Raw genomic sequence first — 26,131 nt, forward strand, 5'->3', positions numbered from 1 at the left:
AGTTTCACGTAAGTAAACTATCAAAATTTAGCTTGCTCATAAAGGCCTTTTTCTATGAGTGACAAAAAGGGAATCTGCAGAAAAATGCTTCATTTGGAGTACAAGAAAGGCGAGTATGGTACTGTTTATTAAAAGGCTCAGACTCTCAGACTGCCTCTCTCGGTCCCTTTAAAATTTTTCCCAAACGTTTTGGCATGCGAACATGTTCAACCTTTCCTAATGCTGAGAGAGGACGAGACAGTGACAGTGGGAAAGGGACGGAAAAGTAAAGAATACTAGAAGAGAAGAGAGAAGAGACAACAGCGGTGAAAACGAATGAATAATGAGGTAGCAGTAAGAGGGAGCATGAGGGAGGCACTGACAGTGAGAGGAGACAGTGTTACTAGGACGGAATGAAAGAGACTGTGGCTGTGAGACATGAGATAGGGACGCAATGACACAAACAGGTAATGACAGTGAGTTGGGCTGAATGAGTGAGTGAGAGTAGAGAAGTGGGTGTGGATGTGTATGAGCGACTTTACAGCGATGGAAGAATGGGTGTAAGCGAGTTACAGGAGCTTATGGACGTTTTTGAGGTGAGTTTGCATGTTGAAAAGAGCGAGAATAATTTCGCATGGCAAAACTTATGGTAAAAGTTTTAAAGGTGCTGAGAAAGGTAGAATGAGATAACTGGTATCCCAATTTTCAGTCAGAGTCTTTTAATAACCTGGAGCATATTCACCTTTTCTGCGCTCCGATAGGAACATTTTTCCGCTTGTGATGAGTTATAGTTCACTGATCAGCCGCTACAGAAATGCACGCACGATGCTGGTTAGCCGATATGAGAAAGTAAACCAAGACTCATGCGAAATCTGTAGGACGGGTTTATCACCCTGGTGTGGTTTTCAGACGTTCTCTACGTTATAGTCCCAATCTCCGCCCCAGGAGCTCAACTTACGGATACGTAAAAGATGTTTACACACAGAACAGAGTTTGCACAACGTTAGCTGTTCCGAGTTAGCAAATCTTCAAAGTTCTGTAGGAAATATTTGTTATTAGTCTTCCAGTTCTATCTCGTCAACTGAGAAGGTGATGCCGGCCGAAGTGGCCGTGCGGTTAAAGGCGCTGCAGTCTGGAACCGCAAGACCGCTACGGTCGCAGGTTCGAATCCTGCCTCGGGCATGGTTGTTTGTGATGTCCTTAGGTTAGTTCGGTTTAACTAGTTCTAAGTTCTAGGGGACTACTGTCCTCAGCAGTTGAGTCCCATAGTGCTCAGAGCCATTTTTGAGAAGGTGATCCGGTACTATATGTGTGTTGACAAAAATTTCAATTTGTTCAGTAAGGACAAGTCCTTGTTATCAAGAAGAAGAACTTGCAGGTTCCTCTCTACGCTGTTCGCAAGATGGCTGTGTTTCGCCATACGTGTGGCAATAATGGATCCGCTCACGTCGTTAAGGCGGATTGCATCCATGTGCTCTTTCAATCTTGTCGAGAAGTTTCTATGTGCTCGTCCATTACAGAAACCTGAACATCAGTTACAGATGACAGCATTCTGATATGAGATTTAGAATGGACAAGACAGGTTGGTGACGCAATTACTTACATCGGCAGATGATCCACAGTTATCGAAACGTGACTCGTAATTAAAAGTGTGTAACTGAGACTGAAGAATAAATGAAAATTACTTTATAAGGGTACAAATGAGTTTGTACGCAGTCAACTTTTTGACGCTGCTGCATAGCACTTGTAATGATGTGACTTGTATGTGTCCTATCTAAAGATAAGACTGAAAAGGATCGTAAACTGGTTTACGGGTATAAACAAATATTTCAAAAGTGACAGGTCTCAGTTTTTAGTATTTATATTCAGTACACAGCCACAGATTCTACAATATCCGTAATGGATAAGCTTAGTCAGGTATCAGTATCTTGGTATTTTCCTTGACGATATGTCACCATTGTAGCAAAAATGCCAGAAATTCTGTTGGGTTTCTTTAAGATTTATTTATCCTTTATCATTTCTCCACATTTACCACCAATAACACGTTTACCTTATTTATTTATTTCCTTATCCCCGGGACACTGCCGCAGTCACCACAACATAGTTACACACTTCCAGAACCACTACACAGTTTCCTTAATTGTGCGGTGATAATTTTCCGCATATCGTGGTAGAGTAAACAACAAATCATCATGTAACGCAGGTCTCAACAGTACAGGGTCTCTCGAGTCATCCACACCGTTGCTTAGCAACAATTAGAGACGAGTCAAATGACGAGCAACAGGAATGTTTCCGTCTCTATTTATGACTATCCCACAAAAACAGGAAATTCAATAGGAGCACGAAGAAACGATTGCAGCCAGAAGGTAAGCTACCAACATACTTCTGATTGCTGCCGGTCCGTTGTGTCTTTCTGCGGACACTTAACATAAATTTTCGCAAGTATGTAGACAGAGGTAACAAAAGTCATGGGACGCGATCAGATTTCAGGTATTACCTCTCATCATGGGCAAAGCAGTGCCGACGGCCTTCACTTAACGACCAAGAGCAGCGGCTTTGGCGTAGAGTTATCGATGTTAACACAAAAAGTGGTTCAAATGACTCTGAGCACTATGGGACTTAACTTCTCAGGTCATTAGTCCCCTAGAACTTAGAACTACTTAAACCTAACTAACCTAAGGACATCACACACATATATGTCCGAGGCAGGATTCGAACCTGCGACCGTAGCAGTCGCGCGGTTCCAGACTTTAGCGCCTAGAACCACTCAGCCACTCAGGCCGGCCTAACAAGAAAGCAACACTGCGTAAAATAACGTCAGAAATCAAGGTGGGACATACGACGAACGTATCCGTTATCACAGTTCGTCGAAATTTGGCGTTCGTGAGCTTTGGCTGCAGACGAAAGACCGATTGCCTTTCTAACAGCACGACATCGACTGCATCGCCTCTCCTGGGCTCTTGATCGTATCGGCTTGACCCTAGTCAACTGGAAAACCGTGGCCTGATCAGACAAGTCCCTATTTCACTTGCTTAGAGCCCCTGGTAGGTTTCCATTGCGGCGCATACCCCATGAAGCTATGAACCCAAGAATCAACAAGGCACTGTGCAAGCTCATGGTGGCTCCATAATTGTGTGAACAGTGTTTACATGGAATGGACTGGGCCCTTTTGTCCAACTGAACAGATCATTGACAGGAAATGGTTATGTTCGACTAAGTGGAGGCCATTGGCAACCATTCTGGGACTTCACATTCCCAAACAGTGACGGAATTTTTATGGATGACAATGCGCCGTGCCAACGATCGACAATAGTTCGCGATTGGTTCGAGCGAATAATGTGGCCTCCCAGATCGCCCCACATACACCTTAAGGGCCATAATCGAGACGTCAGTTCGTGCAAAAAATCCTGCTCCGGTGACACTTCCGCAATTATGGACGATCTGTAGAGGCAGAAAGGCTCCGATTTGTTTGGTCCACACCATGTAAAGTTGCTGCAGTATGCCGGGATGAAAGGGCATAGTAGCACGTATCCCATGACGTTTGTCACCTCTGTGCATATTTAACGGGTATGGAGATCTTCATCGCTCAGTTACGTTCAGGGTAACTTGGTTTGTAAGCAAATCATGCAGACAGTTCATGTGAAGTGCCGGCCGCGGTGGTCTCGCGGTTCCAGGCGCTCAGTCAGGAACCGCGCGACTGCTACGGTCGCAGGTTCGAATCCTGCCTCGGGCATGGATGTGTGTGATGTCCTTAGGTTAGTTAGGTTTAATTAGTTCTAAGTTCTAGGGGACTGATGACCACAGATGTTAAGTCCCATAGTGCTCAGAGCCATTTGAACCATTTTTTTCATGTGAAGTTGGTATTGGAGAAACATGAATTTCAGAATTTTATAAATCTTGTAATTATTGGGAAATCGGAATATAACATCTTGGACTTTCTCCACCGAATTTTCCGAGCCAAGTCCTCTCTGCATTCACTCGTATAGATAATATTCGACAGGTCGAGTTACATCACCATACCGCCTTCAAGAATACGTTTTCCAGGTATATATTACCTAAAAATAACACATTTTAATAATAATTTGTAAAGCGTTCTTCATATGTTTCATGTTTTAAGCGGTATCTTCGTCAGAAATCAAATTGATTTTGCGTCTTATTAATGAAATTGGGAATTGGAAATTCGTGGTAAGGTCTTATGGGACCAAACTGCTGAGGTCATCGGCCGCAAAGCTTACACACTACTTAATCGAACTTAAACTGACCTACGCTAAGGACAACACACACACCCATGCTCGAGGACCGGCCGGAGAACGTAGAACTACTTAAACGTAACTAACATAAGGACATCACACACATCCATGCCCGAGGCAGGATTCGAACCTGCGACCGTAACGGTCGTGCGGTTCCAGACTGTAGCGCCTAGAACCGCTTTTTTTTAATTTTATTTTTAAATCTCATTTGTTCGCTTTTGTTCGTTGTATCTGCAAGGGGAGGACGTCGTAAGATATCCGATTAAGTTCGTTGATGAACGATTAACTCAGTTTTTTTTTTTTTTTTTGTTACAGGGGGTACGTATCCCTCTGACCGAACACGCTGAACTACCGTGCCGGCTCATTTTGTTCGCTTCTGTTCGTTGCATCTGCTCGGGGCGGACGTCGTAAGACATCCGTTTAAGTTCGTTGTTGATCGATTAACTCAGAGTTCTTTTACTACAGAGGGCAGCTATCCCCCTGACCGAACACTCTGAGCTACCGTGCCGTCTATGTCATTGCGCCCATATTTTTCTGCTTATCTTCCTAGTAGTGAATCAGTACTCTTTAGCACTCGAGCTGTTAATGTGATAATTCTGCTCGCTTTCAACTTTGACGATCAAACAGTACGCTGCGCGATAGGCCTGACACTCCAGTTGGAATTTCTTAATGCTGTGTTACATTTCGGCGATAAATAATTTGGATCAGCATCATTTGCACACGACATCACTGGCCATTGTGTATCCTTGATCTGACGTATCCAGCAGTTGCGTCGTCGACGAGCTCATTGTATTTGATATGTCTATATTATTGAATTTATTGCATTATTTTTTCGCACTGTGTGTGTCCGGTAGCTCTTCCCAGTTTGTATTTCCCAGATATATCTTGAATTCTTCAGTTTCGTCGTAGTGTTGGCAGCAATATTTCCTCACGTTCCAAAACTTTCTTTCCATCCCCAAATTATCTGATATTCGAGTCCTCATGCTGATTGATCCTTGACCTTTGTAAAGGGCGTAAACTATTATTTATGCCCTTTTATTCTCAAGGGTTTCCGAAACAGTTTTGGTTACTTTAGCATGGAGTAATACAATTTAGTGGAGGGAAACGGAAAATTTTGAACGTTAGTATTGTCCTCATTGTATTGTCGGCAGCGGTTTGGAAACGATGAACAGCTGTGTGAACGCGTCGTCATTTAACAATCACGTTGCATTGGAGTGGAGTTGAACGTGATTTCACATTGAGAGCGCTTTACGAGCAGTTTGACTGCAAATGATATTTCGACAGCATTATAGCCAGGACGTCGTGGACGTGTCCCGTCTGCTCATGAAACTGCTACGTGGATGCATAATTTTGAAGAAGCAGTTTCAACGTCCAGTTGACGCTCGAACGGTACGTACCCAAGAGAACACTGCAGCTGTTCGAGTTTCTATCGACAGGATACCTAGCTGCTGCGCTCGACAACACGCATCTGCGCTAGAGATTTGGTGACGAAGCATGTAAAGGATACTGCACTAATTAAAATTCCAACCCAATAAGATACAAATTGTGCACCAATTAATTCCACGAGACACAGTGCGACGTGTCTGAAATCAGCGTGGACGCCAATTCCCTTAGTAACATGTAAATATATCACATAACTCTAAGCTTACAATATAGTTTGCTGTATCATGTCATGGTGAAACTAGCACCTATTTTTGTGAACGCGGGGATGGCATTGCGACAGCAATAACTTCCGCTCTGTATGTTGGTATGTTGTAATATTCTTTACGCCGGGACTGTACTATATTAACATCGAAAACATGTGGTTTCAGCAGGACCGAACTACGTAACATAGTACTCGACAATCGATGGGAGCCGTTCGCCAGTTGTTCGAAAGGTGCGTCATTTTACGGAACGGCAATATTCCAGGGCCCGCGAGATCGCATGGTCTTTTTGACTTCTTCCTGAGGGACATCTTAAGAGCAATGTGTGGTGCACACGTCCTCCTATTACCCATGAACTGAAACAGAAGATTGATGACAAAATCGCTGCCGCTCCCCGGGTCATACGTCAACGAACATTCCGAAATTTCCATAACAGGCTGTCATAATGTGAACACGAATAGGGAGTACATCTTTCCGACTTCATTCTTAAGAACTAAAGAGACTATGTGACATTTTCTGAAGGAAACATAAATAGTATACTACACACGTGTATTTTCGTCAGTAAAATTTATTTTTCTTTAGTTTTTTCTTGGAAACTGCGTTACTTCAAAATTTCCGATTTCCCTGCGCCATCCTCATTCATTTTACTATTTTGTCCCACATTCCTTTCCATTTCAATTCTTTCCTTGTTTTTCCCATTTCTTTCTTTTCCTCGTGGGGCTGTGGGGCAATGCGCTCTTGATGGAGCCTGGTTGCGCTCCTTTACTCCTTGCAAGACAAGTTTCAAAGTACTTCGCAGCAACTGTGTCTTTGCTTCTGTACCACACAACACATGGTCATCAACATTTCCCACAATTTCTACATGTCAACTACATCAACTTTTATGAGAGTAAGTCCACAGGAGTCAGAGAAAATAAAACATAACGGTATAGGCGCAGCTACTGAAACTATGGTGAATCTTCAAAAAGGGCGCAATATTGCCCTTGAATCCAAAAAACCGCCGACCGGAGTGACAGCCTGGCTTTACCTGTCGCCGCGGTCGCACGCTCCTCAAGTTTTCTCCGTGAACGTTCAGTGTTTACGCCAGTGTTTTCGTGTTTCGTGATTGTTTATTGGCGTTTTGCACGTTAATTGTTATAAATTGAGCTATTGGTCTTCGTTCGTGTCGTCTTTCTACGTAATGCCGTTGAGATTTCGGCGTTGTCCGAAATTTCTTCGCTGCAGCACACCATGGCAAACTCCGTGAGAAAAAACACCGTGATTTTCACCTTCTACAAGTACACCCGTCGAATACAGCCCTCTGCACCTGAAATACACGTCTGGATTACCGAGTTAATTGGTCTTCATTCTGAATCTGTTCATACCATGCAGCTAGACTCTGATGAATACTGCATTTTTGTAAAGTTTAACGATCCCGTGAGTGTAGACCGCTTTCTGGAAAAATTTGGTTATGAAACGGAATTTATACACCGTGATGGTACTAAAAGTACTGGAAAACTCAGGAATTTCGAGTCTGTAATTAGAAATGTTAGGGTTATGAATATTCCCATAGAAGAAGACAACTCGAAAATTAAAAATGTCCTTTCAAAGTATGGGGTTGTCAGGCAAATAGTAAAGGAAAGGTGGGCTTCGCATTTCAAGCTGCAGTGCTTTAACGGCATTCGCTCTGTGGAGATGGAAGTGAAGGCGACTGTTCCCTCCAACATCCTTGTTGACGGGCACAGGGCGCATGTTATTTACTCAGGGCAAACCCCTACATGTCATGTATGTAACGAGTCGGGTCACCTCCGTCAGGACTGCCCTCGCCGTGTTTTTGTGCTGAAAAATAACCTTACGCAACGCCGGAAATTAACACCCAACGATATGTTGCCAGCCAGTAACACAACAGAGCGGCAGTCGTGGATCGTGTTACTACCTCTGAAAATGTTGCACTTAATGTTAATGAATTCCCGTCTTTATAACCTGCATTAACTGGTAAAATTCCGTCCTGTGACAGCGAGATTCCCACTAAAAAGCGTCCTCTAGAGGACACTGTAGAAAATTTTGATGAGGACTCCTGTGAAACACCCGTTGCCAGGAAGCCGAAGCCAAGTCCTGAAGATCTGTTGGAAGTGGAAAAAGGAGTCGGAATGCAGGTCGATGTGGCTCCCACTTCCGAACAAGGAATTATACCGCCACGAATAGATAGTGACGCAGCTGGTAGTGACCTTTCACGGAAATGTGACCCTGAGCCTGAGGTAAACACCCTGCTGACTCCGAAGCGCAACACCGCGCCGAAGGAGGAAATAAACAAGCATCACCACCTCGCCAGCAAGACAACACAACAGACAACACGCCGGAGCCAAATATTGACGACTGGCAAGCCACCGCCGTTGCGCCAGACGGCCACCGTCGGAGTCTGCGACCGAAACCACATCTTGCCGTCACGCGTCATCAAGTGAAAGCCACACCAGAGAAGAAAGACATCAAGAAAAAGAATGTTAAATATGAAGTCATCAGGGCCAACACTGACGAGGAGAAAGAGAAAGACCACAGTGACTTATAGCAATGCATTGTCAGGATTTCAGGATAATTTTCTTTTCAAGCATTTTGTTTAAAAGCAGTAAAAATTTGTCTAGGAAGTTAGTACATGTAATGGGCACACAGCTTGTAAAGATTGTGACTTGTAGAGAAGCACGTTGCTGCTGTAATGATACCGATCCTCATCCCATATAGCTTCTTCTGATATGTCTGTGATGCAAGCTTATTGTATTACTACTATTAACATTAATAAAATACAGTCAGCCTTAAAATTGGCAGCACTAAAAGAATTCTTGTACGAGTCTGGGACAGATGTCGCGTTGCTACAAGAAGCTGCGATAACGGAATTTCGGATCCCAGGCTTTTTTGAAATTGTTAATGTTTCTACAGAAGCCAATATCGGTACGGCCATTCTTATAAGGGAAGGCATTTCGGTGACTGAAATCGAACGACTAGAATCAGGAAGAGCCGCAGGCATAAAAATTTTCGATGTGACCGTGCTTAACCTTTACGCCCCATCAGGAAATTCCCATAAATTGGATCGTGCTAAGATTTTTCAAGATGAACTTATTTATTTATTGAGGAAAAATCGGTGTTCTATTATACTGGGTGGAGATTTTAACTGCGTTTTAAACCAGAAAGATCAACAACCCAATTTCAACTACTCGCCACAGTTAAAAAAGTTAGTAAGTGATCTACAACTTAAGGATGTGTGGGATCTTCAGCACTCGACGTCAGTCGAGTTCACATATACAACCAGCCACTCCCGCAGCAGACTAGATAGAATTTACGTGTCACCAAATTTGCAATTTTTTTTATTAAATGTTGAAACTGTTCCCGTGTATTTTAGCGATCACAGTACACTTTTAACTTGCTTTAATTTAAGTGTACAGCCAACCCGTCGATTCAGAGGCCAATGGAATTTGAACGTCTCTGTTTTAACTGATTAAGAACTGGAACAGAAAATAAGAGCAGCGTGGACTATGTGCCTCAGCACAGCAGACAAGCACCCAACAGTCATTGACTGGTGGACTAAGAGGCCTAAACCAAGGCTGCGGAAAGTTGTCATGCAGTTTAGTGCAGCGAGGCACAGGGAGTTGAGGAATTCAATGGAGTTTTATTATAATGTTTTAAGAGACTTATATCAACATGATGACGTAATTCGTCTGAATGATATCAGAAAAATAAAAGCCAAGTTATTAAACATTAAACGGTAACAGATGGAGGGGCTAAAAATTAAATCGAAAGTCACATCAGTTGTAGCAGATGAAACAGCTTCTCTGTATCACTTGGTGCGGCATGCTAAAAACATACGTTAAACTTTTATTGATGAAGTCCACACGCATACTGGTACAAGGCTCACATGCCAGAAAGAAATACTGGACGAAGTCCACAGATACTGTGACAACTTATATGCCCCTACCACAGTGGACGATGCAGCTCTCGAGGACTTACTTTCTCACTATTTTAGGTCAACAATTGTCGGGAACAGAGAACGCTGACATCCTGTCACCTATTACTAAAGATGAAGTGCATGAAGCAGTGCGTAACTCACCTCTCAAAAAATCTCCAAGACTTGATGGCCTCCCTGTGGAGTTTTATGCCCGCTACTGGTCTATAATTGGAGACAAGATCACTTCCGTGGCAAATGAGGTCCTGAACGGAAAAGCGGTCCCTGCAGAGTTTAAGTAAAATAGTACTAATTCCTAAGAGTAAAGGCAAAACAAGCTTATACAATTTTCGGCCTCTTTCGCTACTAAATTCTGATTACAAAATAATTTCGCGTATTATTAACAAAAGACTCTCTGCCTTTTCCAACAAAATGTTAGGCCATCATCAATCTTGTTCTCCAACCAGAACGATATTCGAAAGTCTATCTGCATACAGAGACGTCATTGCAATTACCTCAGTTACAAGTATAAAATGTGCTTTAATCTTTATAGATTTCAACAAAGCTTTTGACCGCGTTAGTCATAGACACCTCTTTGCGACGCTGTCAAGAATGGCTTTCCACCCTCAGATTGTCATCATGCTAAGAAATATTGCAACAGGTATAAATGCGAAATTAGAAATCAATGGCCAAACACCTAAACCCATAGAGATAAGACGAGGGGTTCCACAGGGGAGTCCCTCATCTATGTTTTTAGTTTCCGTGTCTTTAGAGTCCTTTCTCCGCACTGTCCACGCAAGATTAACAGGAATAACATTGAGTGATGAGAAAACTGTCATACGAGCTTATGCTGATGACGTGGGTGTTGTAATAAGGAATAAGGAGGAGACAGATACAGTGGAAAGAGAAATCCAAAAGTATTGTCTAGCGTCGGGAGCAACAACAAATGAAAAAAAAAGTAAAATATTGAATCTGAGGGGCCTAGATCATCGTCAACTGGCATGGGCAAAACAAGACAACAAACATTAAACTTTGGGAATAACGTTAATGGCATGTCCGATGAGGATGGTTGCTTTTAACTGGACGGAAACTAGGAGAAACGTTCATGGTGCTGCAATGGAGAACATCCATCGAACTATGGACCAGGTACAAAAAGTCTGATTCAACAACTCCTGCATAAAAAAAAAAGAAATTAGTGGCCGAGCGGTTCTAGGCGCTACAGTCTGGAACCACGCGGCCGCTACGGTCGCAGGTTCGAATCCTGCCTCGGGCATGAATATGTGTGATGCCCTTAGGTTAGTTAGGTTTAAGTAGTTCTAAGTTCTAGGGTACTGATGACCTCAGAAGTTAAGTCCCATAGTGCTCAGAGGCATTTGAACCATTTTTGAACCATGAAAACCACTGCATGATCAGTAGCAAAGAAATTGACTGAAGAAATGTCCAGAAGAACTGGAATTGTTGTATCTTGCCTATTAAATTGTAGAGTATTAAGTATACAAATGTTTTTTTCTGTCTTGCGTAAACAATTTTGTCACCAACCATCCAGGACCTTTTTCTAGCCGAAGCAGTCGTTTATGAACGATTTTCGTCACGGATGTGGTGGTAAGGATCTCAGTTGTACTCCATAGTTCAACCGATGGAGTCCAAGGACGTAATAGTGACTGGGGAAGTATCACGTTATCACGTATGGTGGTCCCCAAGGCTCAATCTTGGATCACTAATATTCCTCAAATATGTAAACGATTTTCCATCTAATATACAACAACGCAACAAGTAAAATTAGTAGTTTTTGCAAATGACATTAGTATTATAATCAGTCCAAGCATACATACAAAAACAGAAGAAACGGCAAACAACGTTTTTAAAATTGTCATTGACTAGTTTTCTGCAATGGTTTCACCCTCAATTTCAAAAAGATGCAAAATATTCAGTTCTGCATATACATGTATACTACACCAATGATAAGTGTTGCAGATAGTGAAAAATGACAAACAGTACGGTGTAATCTTCAAAATTCCTTAGTTGTTCATATTGATGAGAATTTAAACTGGAAAAAGCACATTTACGCACTCCTAAAACAACTGAGTTTAACATTTCCACTTGGAATCATTGGAAATCTTCGTGAGACATGTCAGTAGGTCAGTAAGTGTAACGTATTTTGCCTATTTTCATTCTATACTGTCGTATGGAACAATGTTCTGGGGTAACTCATCTTTAAGAAAGAAAGTCTTCATTGTTCAAAACCGTGCGTAAAAATAATATGTGATGCTCTCCGACGGTCATCTTGTAGTCATCTGATTAAGGAGTGGAGCATTTTAACTACTATTTCACTACCGCCACAGTAGTAAAAATGCCCAACGCCTTAAGCAGATGTCTACACGATGACCTTCGAAGATCATCACATACTATTTCCTTGTGACTTTCATTGTAAATAAGCCATTACACTTCAAAAGGAACAATGATGTACATAATTACAATACCAGAAAAAGAGTGAGATTTATTACTCCACATGAAGGTTGTTTTTCACAAAAAAAGAGGTGTAAAACCTCGAAGCAAATTTTTCATCACTTCCAGAGTGGTGTATATTGTCTAATAGATAGCTAAGTACAATTTTAATACAACCTAAAGAAGTTTCTCCTTGACAACACCACCTGTTCCGCAGAAGAAGTTCTATTACACTAATGTGTGAACGGTGGTGGGTAGGAATTACTAACTCACATCAGCATGTAAACTTATTTACAAATTAATATGCAGTTTCAATGCAAAATCACGCGTTCCACTCATTATGATTTATAAGGCAAAATGATTCATAGAACATGAAACTAACTAACCGTACTGATAACACATCTTTTACGTGTGGAATTTCGACGGCAAAGAAAGAAGAGATCGAGGCACGTGGTTACTTAAAAAGTACTGAATATCAATGTTCTCTTTCTGTTCCAAATATCTAGCGACACTAAGGAAAAGCCATCTTATTCTGGAGGAGCTGATTTTAAATTCCAGTCCAGCCATCGAATTAAGGTCTTCTGTGGCTTTCATAAATAGATTGCTGTAATTAATGGCACGACTGCTCTAAAAAGAACCAGTGACATTTTCTTGCTTTCCCGTGCTTTGATCTGAATTGTGTTCGCTCTCTAATGACTTAGTTGCCAACATGACGTTAAAGTCTAGTCTAACTTCATCGCTCCTAGAACCCTAAGAATTTACATAATAGAAAAAAGATAAACCTCAGAGTTTCTTATGGGGATCTGCATGCTCGTTAAGAGTTTGTGTTAAACAGTTCAAGGATAGTTTTAGTGGAAAGGAAATTATGAGCCAAAGGTGGATTTCAGTCCCTCTTTGCCTTCTTGCCACAGTATCATACACAACACACAGGTAGATACATTATATTACGAATAACATCCAGCCCCAATAAACCGATTTACAAAGCGATACATTACTTCGACTAGAATGATCCTACGACATTTCCTTATACGCCTCCAGAAACACTGAAAAAATAACGATTCTTCATCACTGGAAAGAAAATGGAATTCAGTCCGCTAGGAAAAGTGATTTTCGGTGATAAAATTCTTTTTATTTTAAAGGCAGTCAAATAATATATGGGGACTAAACCGACCATCCTTAGATTCTACAAGTCATAAGCAGTGTTTGGATTACGTTCCTGTGACGTACAGGATCTGAAGATGCCCAACGTATGTGCATAATCGGTTGTGACTGAGATCACATTATGTAAATATGTCTGAAATAGAAACGAGTGTATGTATATTAGTGTACTATAGCATCTAACTAGATATAAATCACCACCCATGTAAATTTTATGATAGATCATGTACACGGAGGACTATCAGCAACTATCGGGTTTCGATTAGGGATGCTTACTAGTAGTTAATGGTAAGAAGATTGTTCTGAAGATTCTCGTGTCGGTTGTTATTACGACTCGTAGGGAAGCCGGCACGCTTTATTCAGAATGTACATTCCGGTGGAAGGTGAACTGGTCGTACGGCGTGGCAGTTGGCACTCAGTACTTCTGCTTCCTACAACTTGCTCTTGGGGTGCCAGAGTATTTGACAGTTCATGAACGTGCACACTGTTACGATCGTGTGTGGTTGAGATTTTAAACAACAGTTTCAGATTAACTTTGCAATGCTGTGCTATGCAAAAGAAGAACAGTTATATACGCTACAGAAACAAAGTTGACCACACATGACAGGTTCACCGCACTAAGATCCCATGTGTTGATCACCTGTTCTGTGCACATAATGTTAAGTCACCTAACACAACGAAAGGACGATAGACGCTTATAGATATCAAAATACATGTCTGAAAGTATCGAAATGTATCCCTTTACGTAACGTTCACAGGAGTTCTTAGAACCGTTGCTCATTGTCTCCTGTTTTATGTCCTTACCCAACTTCATGATTTCTTTCCAGATACACCAGCGATGTTAACCATTCTCCATATTCTTCAGGAAAATATCAGAATATCGTGGATGCCTTAATGCATTTCTTGACCACCTGCCATCATTATGGTAATTTTGTCCCACCAAATCCTTTTATTGTGGAATTGTTTGCTATTGTATCGAGAATTTAATCAAATAAAAGCGATTAGCTAAGACTTCAATCATGAATTTAAGAAGAATGTTTGTAAATTCAACCTGTTTTCACATCTAGGTACTATCTACGTTCATTGAGTGTGTTTCTCGATGATAAAATTTGATTTTAACGTTAATGTAAATTTACTGGCTAACTTGTGTCTTGAGACTGAAAACCTTTCTAGTTAGGCCTGTGCTTATATCTAACGGGTATTCTGCGTTCTGCCTCTACTGCATTTCGTGGACATATACAGCAAGAAACTTACATTATACGTCGAAAGAAACTACATTTGTACTGCTGATAGACGGGATGTGTAGTTGTAACTGACGCGAATATCCGTAATTACACGCTTGAAGAACCATGGAATTATTGACCTGGGTTAAATCAATTGCTTAAAGATCTTGTATAAACCACTCTATTGTGAGCAAAGTTACTACAATGAATGGCGGGTCCGATCCACTCACTGTATGCGTAAATACGTGGCCAAAAGCTAAAAGAACACAGTGTCTAACCACGTGTGACTGATGAACAAATGACACCAAATTATACATAGCTACTGACAAAGCGCATTGAGAGATGATGCAAGGTGTTACTGACATAGAACACGAAATATCTACATGGGCGTGAACACTCTCTGAAATATTTGTCGGCCAATGAAGAAGCCGTAATTCAAGTGTAGGACTAATGAACGCCATCTGATTGCAGTTCAACAAGAGAAATAAGTCCTAACAGTGCCTTAAGTTTTTCTGTATTATTAATTAAAGGAATGGGGATTGTTCCGAAACAACCCACGAAACATTTACTAGTTACGCAATATTCACCCACTGTAATTATATTTTAACCCCAGGATGTTCGCCTTGGGAGAAAATTCATTACATACATCCTCTTACCAAAGAAGAGGTGGGTTAGAGGCCATTACAACATACATAACGAAAAGTGAAGATTTCCGTTACCAAATCCAAAGCTTGGAACGTGGCCCGTCTAACGCGCCAGGATCAGGTCTTTGCTCTCCTATGGCCAGCGAAGAAAAAAAATGCCTGTTCACACACTGTCTTTTACCTGTGTATCCGCCAATGGAAGTAGCCGTCACATTCTCAGACTAACGTCACCAAAGAAAAGCGGGTTCATTTGGTCTAAATCTTTATATGTTCCTGGAGGTGCTTTACAGTCCCCTATCCGATTTCCGAATCTCTGTCTCGCCTCGATGTAATCCACATGGAATGTTCCCATGTTCCTAGGACGGCTTCAGGAATAACTTCCCCTCTTGTGATTTTTGAATAGCGTATTTGCTAATTCCAGCTGGATTTTAACAGAATTCAGTCTTTATCAAAAAATGTTAAAATGTGTGTGAAATCTTATGGGACTTAACTGCTAAGGTCATCAGTCCCTAAGCTTACACACTACTTAACCTAAATTATTCTAAGGACAAACACACACACCCATGCCCGAGGGAGGACTCGAACCTCTGCCGGGATCAGCCGCACAGTCCATGACTGCAGCGCCTTTAGACCGCTCGTCTAATCCCGCGCGGCTCAGTCTTCATCCTCTCTAAGTACTACCACCTAGTCAATTTTCTGTCTTCTGTTACATCGTGTTCTCTTGCGTACCCGTCACCCATTATTTTTGGAGTGTGCTGACTAGATGCCCCTCCATATCCGCATCCAGTGACGCCTATGGGCTGAGGATGATACGGCGGCCAGTCGGTTCCGTCGGACCTTCCAAGGCCTGAATGAGATATTCACTCTGCAGCGGACTGTGCGCTGATATGAAACTTCCTGGCAGATTAAAACTGTGTGCCAGACCGAGACTCTAACTCGGCACCTTTGCCTTTCGCGGGCAAGTGCTCTACCAACTGAGCTACCCAAGCACGACTCACGCCCCGTCCTCACAGCTTTACATCTGCCAGTACCTCGTCTCCTACCTTCCAAACTTTACAGAAGCTCTCCTGCGAACCTTGCAGAACTAGCACTCCTGAAAGAAAGGATATGGGAGACATGGCTTAGCCACAGCCTGGGGGATGTTTCCAGAATGAGAATATCCTTTCTTTCAGGAGTGCTAGTTCTGCAAGGTTTGCAGGAGAGTTTCTGTAAAGTTTGGAAAGTAGGAGACGAGGTACTGACAGGTGTAAATCTGTGAGGACGGGGCGTGAGTCGTACTTGGGTAACTCAGTTGGTAGAGAACTTGCCCGCGAAAGGAAAAGCTCCCGAGTTCGAGTATCGGCCCGGCACACAGTTTTAATCTGCCAGGAAGTTTCTTCCAAGGCCTGTTCGGACGGAGTTTATTTTTTTAATAGAAGTACATCCTTCCGCGAATTGGTGTAGTTTTCGACGCTGGGCCATTAACAAGTGTCAGCGTACGAACAATTCAAAGAAACATCATCTATATGGGCTTTCGTAGCCCAAGGCCCACTCGTTTACTCTCGATCACTGCACGAAACAAAGCTTTAGGCTTCGCCTGGACCCGTCATGACTGACATTGGACTGTTGATGACTGGTAACATGTTGCCTGGTCGGACGAGTATCGTTTCAAATTGGATCGAGTGGATGGACGTGTACGGGTATGGAGATAACCTCATTAGTTCATGGATCCTGCATTTCAGCAGGGGATTGTTCTAGCTGGTAGATTCTCTGTAATGGTGTGGGGCGTGTGCGTTTGGAATGATATGGCATCCCTGATACGTCTACATACGGCTCTGACAGGTGACACGTTCGTAAGCATCCTGTCTAATCACCTGCACCCACTCAAGTGCTGCAATCGATTTGACCCAATACCCATCTAACAAGAAATCCTCATCCTCTTTCCAGTTAATTTCACTAACTCCCACTATATATAACCTGAGCCATTGCATTTACCTATTCCTATTTTATATCTTCCCTACCACATTCAGACATCTGACGTTCCACGCACCGTCTCGTAGATGTTACCATTTCGTTGCTTATTCAGTCCTTTTCTCAGGGTCACTTCCCCCTTGGAACTCCCCTGTTGGAGATCCGAATGAGGATTAACTCGGAATCGTTTGATAATGGACAGACCATCAGGATGATGGTCACATTTGTTGTGGATACACGGTATATGTTTTAAATGCAGTGGTCCCTATGTCTTCTGCCCCCTCGTGCTGTTGTTCATTGCTGATTTTTTCTCCCTTTTAAGGGTAGTTTAGCACCCTAAGTACAAGGCGTTGCCTCCAACACCTGCTTGCTCCTTCCCCCAATATGAGCAGGCTACTGGCAGAATGACGGTGACTCTTTATACTAGAAGTCTTTGGCTGCGTTGTTGAGGACCTGGAATCAAAGCTGGGACCCATGACGTTGTTAATAGTAATCAAAGACTATATTTCTCTTACAACAAGTTTTATTGTTGTGAAATACAATGAATTAAAATGTTTCACAAATGTCGACGCATAGCTCAACCATCATCGTTGTATCCATCAAACTGTTTACATAGCCAGGGTGTGAAGTTACGTCTAGCAGATCTTTATTTGTTGCTTTATTTGGTAACGCGATTCCTAATACCCTACGGCAGTATTAGTTTCAGATCTTTCACTTTTATGCGCACCAGTAGATTCACTGCAGATCCATAGTGCAGCCGTAAGGTATGACTCAGTGGTTAGTGAAACGGACAGGCAATTGGGAAGACGACCGAACTAAATCGTGTCTGACCATCCAGATTGTTTTCCGCGATTTCGCTAACTCACTCCAGGCAAATGGAGGAATGATTTCCTTGAAAGAGCGTGGCCGGCCGATTTTCTTCCCCATACTTAAGAAATCCGAGCTTGTGCTCCGTCTCTAATGACCTCGATGTTGACGAGACAATAAACCATAATCGTCCTTCCTTCATTTCTTCCAAAGTGTATATACACTACTGGCCATTAAAATTGCTACAGCACGAAGATGACGTGCTACAGACGCGAAATTTAACCGACGGGAAGAAGATGCTGTGATATGCAAATGATTAGCTTTTTAGAGCATTCACACAAGGCTGACGCCGATGGCGACACCTACAACGTGCTGACATGAGGGAAGTTTCCAACCGATTTCTCATACACAAACAGCAGTTGACCGGCGTTGCGTGATGACACGTTGTTGTGATGCCTCATGTCAGGAGGAGAAATGCGTACTATCACGTTTCCGACTTTGATAAGGGTCGGATTGTAGCCTATCGTGATGGCGCTTTATTCTATCGCGACATTGCTGCTCGCGTTGGTCGAGATCCAATGACTGATAGCAGAACGTGGAATCGGTGGGTTCAGGAGGGTAATACGGAACGCCGTGCTGGATCCCAACGGCCTCGTATCACTAGCAGTCGAGGTGACAGGCATCTTATCTGCATGGCTGTAACGGATCGTGCAGCCACGTCTCGATCTCTGAGTCAACAACGTTTGCAAGACAACAACCATCTCCACGAACAGTTCGACGACGTTTGCAGCAGCATCGACTATCAGCTCGGAGACCATGGCTGCGGTTACCCTTGTCGCTGCATCACAGACAGGAGCGCCTGCGATGGTGTACTCAACGACGAACCTGGGTGCACGAATGGCAAAACATTTTTTCGGATGAATCCAGTTTCTGTTTACAGCATCATGATGTTCGCATCCGTGTTTGGCGACGTCGCGGTGAACGCACATTGGAAGCGTGTATTCGTCATCGCCATACTGGCGTATCAGACGGCGTGATGGTATGGGGGGCCATTAGTTACACGTCTCGGTCCCCTCTTGTTCGCATCGACGACACTTTGAACAGTGGACTTTACATTTCAAATGTTTTACGACCTGTGGCTCTATCCTTCCTTCGATCCCTGAGAAAACCCTACACTTCAGCAGGATAATGCACAACAGCATGTTCCAGGTCCTGTTGGGCCTTTCTGGATACAGAAAATGTTCGACTGCTGCCCTGGCCAGCACATTCTCGAGATCTCTCACCAACTGAAAACGTCTGGTCAATGGTGGCCGAGCAACTGACTCGTCACAATACGCCAGTCACTACTCTTGATGAACTGTGGTATCGTGTTGAAGCTGCATGGACAGCTGTTCCTGTACACGCCATCCAAGCTCTGTTTGACTCAATGCCCAGGCGTATCAAGGCTGTTATTACGGCCAGAGGTGGTTGTTTTGGGTACTGATTTCTCAGGATCTATGCACCCAAATTGCGTCAAAATGTAATCACATGTCAGTTTTAGTATAATATATTTGTCCAATGAATACCCGTTTATGATCTGCATTTGTTGTTGGTGTAGCAATTTTAATGGCCAGTAGTGTAGTAGGCCTTTGTCATTTTTCTTTGCATTAACCGAACCAACGAAGTGTGATAGCTAAATTGGTGTTTTCTATCCGGTAGAGTTAGTAACTGATACATACGGATTTATTAATATGATCGGACAAACAAGGCATCATATCCGTTACTAAAGATTGCTGGCCCTGTCTTTACTTGAGTCAAAAATTCTGAAGCCGAATATTTACTGACTTTATAAGAAAAGGTGCACCAGATAGATTTTGAGTCCAAAAGCTTATTGTAGTTATCTTCACTCTTTTATTCTGAAATGGGATTCAGTGCTGAAGACTACTAATTATTATCAATTACTGCTATTTCCAAGGATCTTAGGTTAAGGTAAAGACAACACATAAACACTATATCAGACCTTCAGCTGCAAATCATGAATAAACGCTAGACGTTAGAATAGACCAACATCATGTGCTGTGTCGAAAGGAAAGGACAACAGTTACTTCGTTTTTACATTTCATGTAACCGGCGAGTGGGCGGAAGTGCTTGCATGGAATCTTGCACATCTAATCAATACAGCTTCCTTGATTACCAACTCCCTTGATATAATACAGCATCTGGAGCGCACAGTACTCGGTAATTAATTATGTTTCATTTATTCATTTGTCTCAACCGACTTTTTTTTAATTGCTCCTTTCCATTTTCTGTCCTACATTATTCTCTGAGAGTCATAAATTGTAGCACAGTGACGTGCAGTCAACCATACTGACGTTACCAGTCATATTCACTGCGGCTTCTGCTCCTCAATGTTGTTCTCCTGTTAACATGTAGAATTGTTATTTGAGCCTGTATGTCACATCAATTACGTACTCATTACTGCGTTCCCTTGGGCGTTAATCCCCACCAGGACGCTAACTGCGGCAATTCCAGCCTGAAATGTAATCTCGAGAGATGTTTCTCCCGCGTGGCGTGAAATACGTGTTTATGGAGCTGAAAGCAGAAGCGGTCGTTTTGTGCAACTCCGCGGTGACAACAACTTCAACAGAACACAGCATCCGAGTTATTAAAACCGCTGTAATGAGGTCTTGCACATCAGTTCACAGAAAAGCATGTTTCTGTTCTTCGCAAAAATAATTGCTTTTTTTAATTTACTTTGCTACCTACATGTCTGCGGACATAGTATGAATATCCGAACTTATATAGATAAGATACCAGCACTCTAGAAGGTAGCAAAGGTTATTCAGGTTTCTTCCTTAAACAGCTTGAAACACATAAACGAGTGACGTATTCATGAACAGTATGGCAACAGAATGACAGCTAGTGCCCACGTGGTGGTTTGCTTATTTACGAGGAGTGAGTCGGCGAGATCCGGACGGCGAACATTATGGGCAGGGAGTGTTTTACATCACTCTAGAATATGGGCTGTCGTTGGCTGGGGGTGGTAAATACCTAACTATTTTGAACAATGTGAGCTACCTAAGCGTCAAGAGAAGCGGCTCTCAGACTAAAAATGGCTCAATGGCATTTTGTGTGGCTCAACGATATGAACTTTTTGAATCTGATGGATCAGTGCAGTCTCGCCTGGATATCAGTAATGTGGATGAAGGATAGAAATTGTGAGGACTATTGTACGAGACGTATGCAGGATACCTGTGTCTTTTTGGACGGCAGTTTAGCCATACTGATGAAGTATTTGTCACGAGAAATGCCAGAATCAAGACATGAACTTTCTGGGGAGCTTTGTGTTTTGTAGCGTGTGGACAGCAACTCATGACACTTTAACTTTTAAAGGGAGTGATGCTAGGCTTCATACGCTAAATGTTGTTGGGACAGTTGAGTCTGACTAGTCCTATGATACAGTACACTACGCACATATGTTTGGCAGGATAAGAAACAGTTAATCGAACTTTAATTCCCCAGTGTGTTGACTACCGTGATTTGTAATTAGCCCTATATCATAATCATTCAGGAATACGGGTAGTTACATGTGTTATCAACGCAGAATATTTTCAGTAACAGAATGTGACGGTGCACGGACATCACTTGCCGTAGATGATCCATAAACCTTAAATAGTTGTCCGTGAATTGCCTTCCACATGCCGTGTATTGTCGTCGACATTAAAAAATAAAAATTTTAACCCCATGTAGAAGCAGAAACATTGTCATTTTATTGATCTTTACATTTCTTTTAACTGTATCAGATTTTCTCATGTGGTTAAAGTTTTCTAATTTAGCTTCTCTTTTACAAACATGCGTTGGAAGTCAGAAACAACTCTTATTAGCTGTTACCTAATGCATTTCGTAGAGTCGCTTCTGTGATCAAGCACTTGTATGAGAACTATTTCAATACTAGAATGAGGCAAAATATCTCGATTTTGAGATCTACTTTTACTTAGAAGACGAAGTTTAAATTCCAAGTAATTAATAAGATAACAACAAAGGTACATCGATAGTTCTCGTATTACACTGGCTGAACTGAATCGTAACCTCAGTCTCGCAGCCTTCTGATCAAACGCAACCTTCCTTTGATATACATTTCAGTATCATTCTGTTTTATTTTGGGAATTTCCTTTGATTTTTGTTTGTATATGTTTTGGCCCTACTGCTTCACATTTAACCCGATCCAATCAGTATATTTTAAAGACAAGTTACATTCGGGCAGAATCGGTCATTTGTGAGGACTGCGAATGTCATTCAAACACTCTAAACTATGCACATAAATGCTCATCAGCATAAATTAAAGTTACATGAAGCTTAACTCGTTTCATAAGATACGTCCTAATTATGAGGCAGGGCTTGTTTGACGCCATAGGAATGACTTCTCACAAACCTCATGATTTTCGATATTCATTAAATAATATATTGGTAACACTGATCTAAATACAAGATTTGTTTGATGGTGAACTGAACAATAATAAACAAACATTACTCGAACTTTTTGTCAATGAAAACGCCGTCAAACAAGTAATGAATCCGTGGACCGACAGCATTGAGAAACCAACGACCACAAACAGGTAGACCTCGGTTTATTCTGCAGAAAAATGATGTCGTGGAAGGGGAAGGCATCAACCATAAAGGTTGTCCGCAATTAAGTTCACGTAGTCCACAGTTCTCATGGCGCTTCCATTACTATAACAGGTCCCATTGAAGTCCAGAGGAATGTTGTCCACACCATAGTAATGCCCCTTGGGCCAGTGACCGTGCCGCATGACGATGATATTCCTACGTGGTGTAACAGAAACATGATTCATCCGACCAAGGGGCAAGATTCATTGATTCACGACGGAATATCAATGATCTCGCGCAGACTGCAATCGTAATTTACACTTTCTGTTATCTGCTGCGAAACCGGAAATTTAGCAATGTGCGCTGAACGGCGTTCCCCAAAACAATTGCACCTGCCCCAACCTTGCACTCCATCGTCAGGGCTGCCACAGATCGCGACCTGTCATACTTTACAGAACGGGTGAGCCACCGACATCTGCATTCTGTGACGGGGTGTGGACCTTATCTCCTATTCGTGGTTTCACCGTCCTTCAGCCGCTTTCCATGAACGTTCATGACAGTAGCACGCGAATCAGCGATCAGCTTGGCCGTTTCCGAGATGCTCGTTCCCATTCGCTTACCGTCTCGTCGCTAGAATAATTGCCCATTCGGCTCTGTTCCGTTTATTTGCTTTCCTTACCTCGCCACGAGCCGTAAACACAACCAGATGCTCTTCAGTCTCGCGGGGATCAGTGGTCATCATGTTTTGGATCATGAATGTACTTGAGAAATTAGTAAAATTCGTAGTTTCGTGTCTCTGGCTTGTTGACATCGCAATGAAATTCCTTACATAATAACTTAAGTCCTGGTGATGGAGCTATGAGTTAGAAACGTACATTAGAAAAATAAAAAGAGTGTTGAGGAGGCAGTAGGTGATTTATTAAGATTTCCCAAAACAGGATATGAAAGCTATGATTAAATGTATAAGTAAAACCGATTCTTACGAGAGAAAACATTAAAAGTGTGTGCGCGTTAGCGGATGTATCTCTCTCTCTCTCTCTCTCTCTCTCTCTCTCTCTCTCTCTCTGTGTGTGTGTGTGTGTGTGTGTGTGTGTGTGTGTGTGTGTGTGTGTGTATGTATGTGCCAGTGTGTTTGTATGTGTTTGCTTTCGTGGTCAAGCGCATGCATATTATTTGCTGACCTTCCTTCCTCCGCCTTTTGCGTCTGTCCAGTTGAGGCGTCCGGTGCCGCTTGACGGCGTAGTCTCGGTGAAAAACGGATTTGCCAGCGCCGTATATTTTATGTATATCCGGCGGAAGGATGAAAAGCAGAGCCCTGCGGCGCGCTGCGCTGCGTTGGGACATTATCCGCTCTAAGCGGACTGAGCAGCGGGCTGTACCACGCGCTCACCCATTCCCTCCTACAACCCCTCAAACCCCCCCCCCCCCCCCCCCCGCCTACGAACCAATCTTAGCAGTGGATGCTGCCGGTCCGGCGCTGCCGCAGACAGCTTAATGAGCTGCTCTGTAGCACAGCGTCACGCAGTGGGAGTTGCCTCCTTTAAAGATCTTTCATACTTTCTGATTAGACCAACCAAATAGAAAAAGAAGATCTAGTGCCTTAATCCTAGACGTCTCCTCTCAAATGCAGGCTTACGAATATCAGATATCACTAGCTGTGCAATAACAGTGGTTCGTTTAACCTGTCAGTTTCGTATTTCACAATGCGAGTTGCAAATTTGATAGTGGAACGCACAAATGACACTAAATCCATCGTACAGAATATTAGTCTCCCTCTTAAAATAACAAGCTGGTAGCTTTGGAGCGCTGTAGTTAGCGTAAGAGTGGTAGGAGGAGGTCATATGACTCTCCACTTCTGACCCAAGTTGTATTACAATAGGTCGACATGGAGACGTGACAGAATGGCAGAAAGAAGTTGCCGTGTTAAGATGTTTCCTTGATCACACGATTACTGATGTATATAAATAGTGAGGAGACAAACTGAACAGCCCTCTTAGTATGTCTGTAAATGATGCTGTCGTTTACCGCCTTGTAAATTCATCAGATGATCAAAACCATCTGCAAAATATGGTTACCTGACATTGTCAGCAGGAGAGCAATCCTTGAATCTGAAAAATGTAACATTCTTGCAACGAAAAATTTTATTTGTCGATAAAACATAAAATACTTAGATAGATGGCTAGTTTCAGCAGTGTGAAGTGCCATCTTCAGATCACCTTTATACGTTCACCATTGTGCCACTCTATCCACTGCAGTGCTATAAGTCATAAACATACTGGGAGCCATTCGTTGAAGACGATGCACCAGTGTAACCTCATACACAATAAAATCACACTTATGGTAAACACTCTCTAAAGTTTGTGATAAAAGCACGTGGTTCACAGGGTATTGCTTGATGGGTCTGTATTGATAGCTGATAGCACACAAAAACTTTTGTGTCTACCAGAAGTATACGACGATACACTGGTGCAACTTTTTCAACAAGTAGCTCCCAAAAATGTTTAGGTATAGGTGGCAGTGCACTAAATGGAGAGACCCAATGGTTTATGTATGTAGATGATTTGAATATGGCAATTTAAACTCCCAAAACTAGTAATCTACATACATACACTGATGTCCAAAATTAAAGCAACAAACGGAAATTTTGCGAGATTGCGTTTATTTTGCCACAAAACAGTGTAAACAGGTGATGGTAAAATAGAAATAATGTAAAGAATATAGAACGTAAAGAACTTCAACATGATAAGCCTAGATAAAAATGTACTTCGTTTTCTCCAAATTAAGGGATTTGCACACACATTCCGACAGCTCGTTAATCTGCTCAGTACGTGGTGTGACCACTTCTAGCTACAATACCGGCCTGAGAACGACGGGACATTCTGCGAATGTTGTCGTCAGTCCCATGTCGAGGAATAACGCCCATTCTACCTGGACAGCTGCTCGCGAGTCTTGGAGAGTAGTTGGTGGATGCTGATATGATGCAATCCGTCTCCCTAGTGCATCTCAGACATGCTCTATAGGATTCAAATTGGCAGAGCGAGCAGGCCACGTCATACATGCAGGATCTTCGATATCCAAGACAACATCAATCACCCGTGCTCTACGAGGTCGAGCATTATTGTCAAAATGGCTCTGAGCCCTGTGGAACTTAAAATCTGAGGTCATCAGTCCCCTAGAACTTAGGACAACTTACACCTAATGACATCACACATAACCATGCCCGAGGCAGGATTCGAGCCTGTGATCGTAGCGGTCGCGCGGTTTCAGACTGAAGTGCCTAGAACCACTCGTCCACATCGGCCAGCAGCATTATTGTGCGAAGTCTGGACCTACAGCAGCTCGCAGCAACAGCACATGAGGTTCCAAGATACCGTCACGATACCTGACAGCAGTTAAACCTTAGCGATTCACACATACAATTTCATGAAGAGGTGTTCGAGTTGTCAACACAGTCTGTGCCCACACTATTAGGGATCCTCCTCGATACTGGTCTTTCTCCACAATGATTGGGTCCCGAAATCGTGTTACACGTTCC

Source organism: Schistocerca americana, chromosome 1 (assembly GCF_021461395.2).
Source record: "Schistocerca americana isolate TAMUIC-IGC-003095 chromosome 1, iqSchAmer2.1, whole genome shotgun sequence".
Lineage (NCBI taxonomy): Eukaryota > Metazoa > Arthropoda > Insecta > Orthoptera > Acrididae > Schistocerca > Schistocerca americana.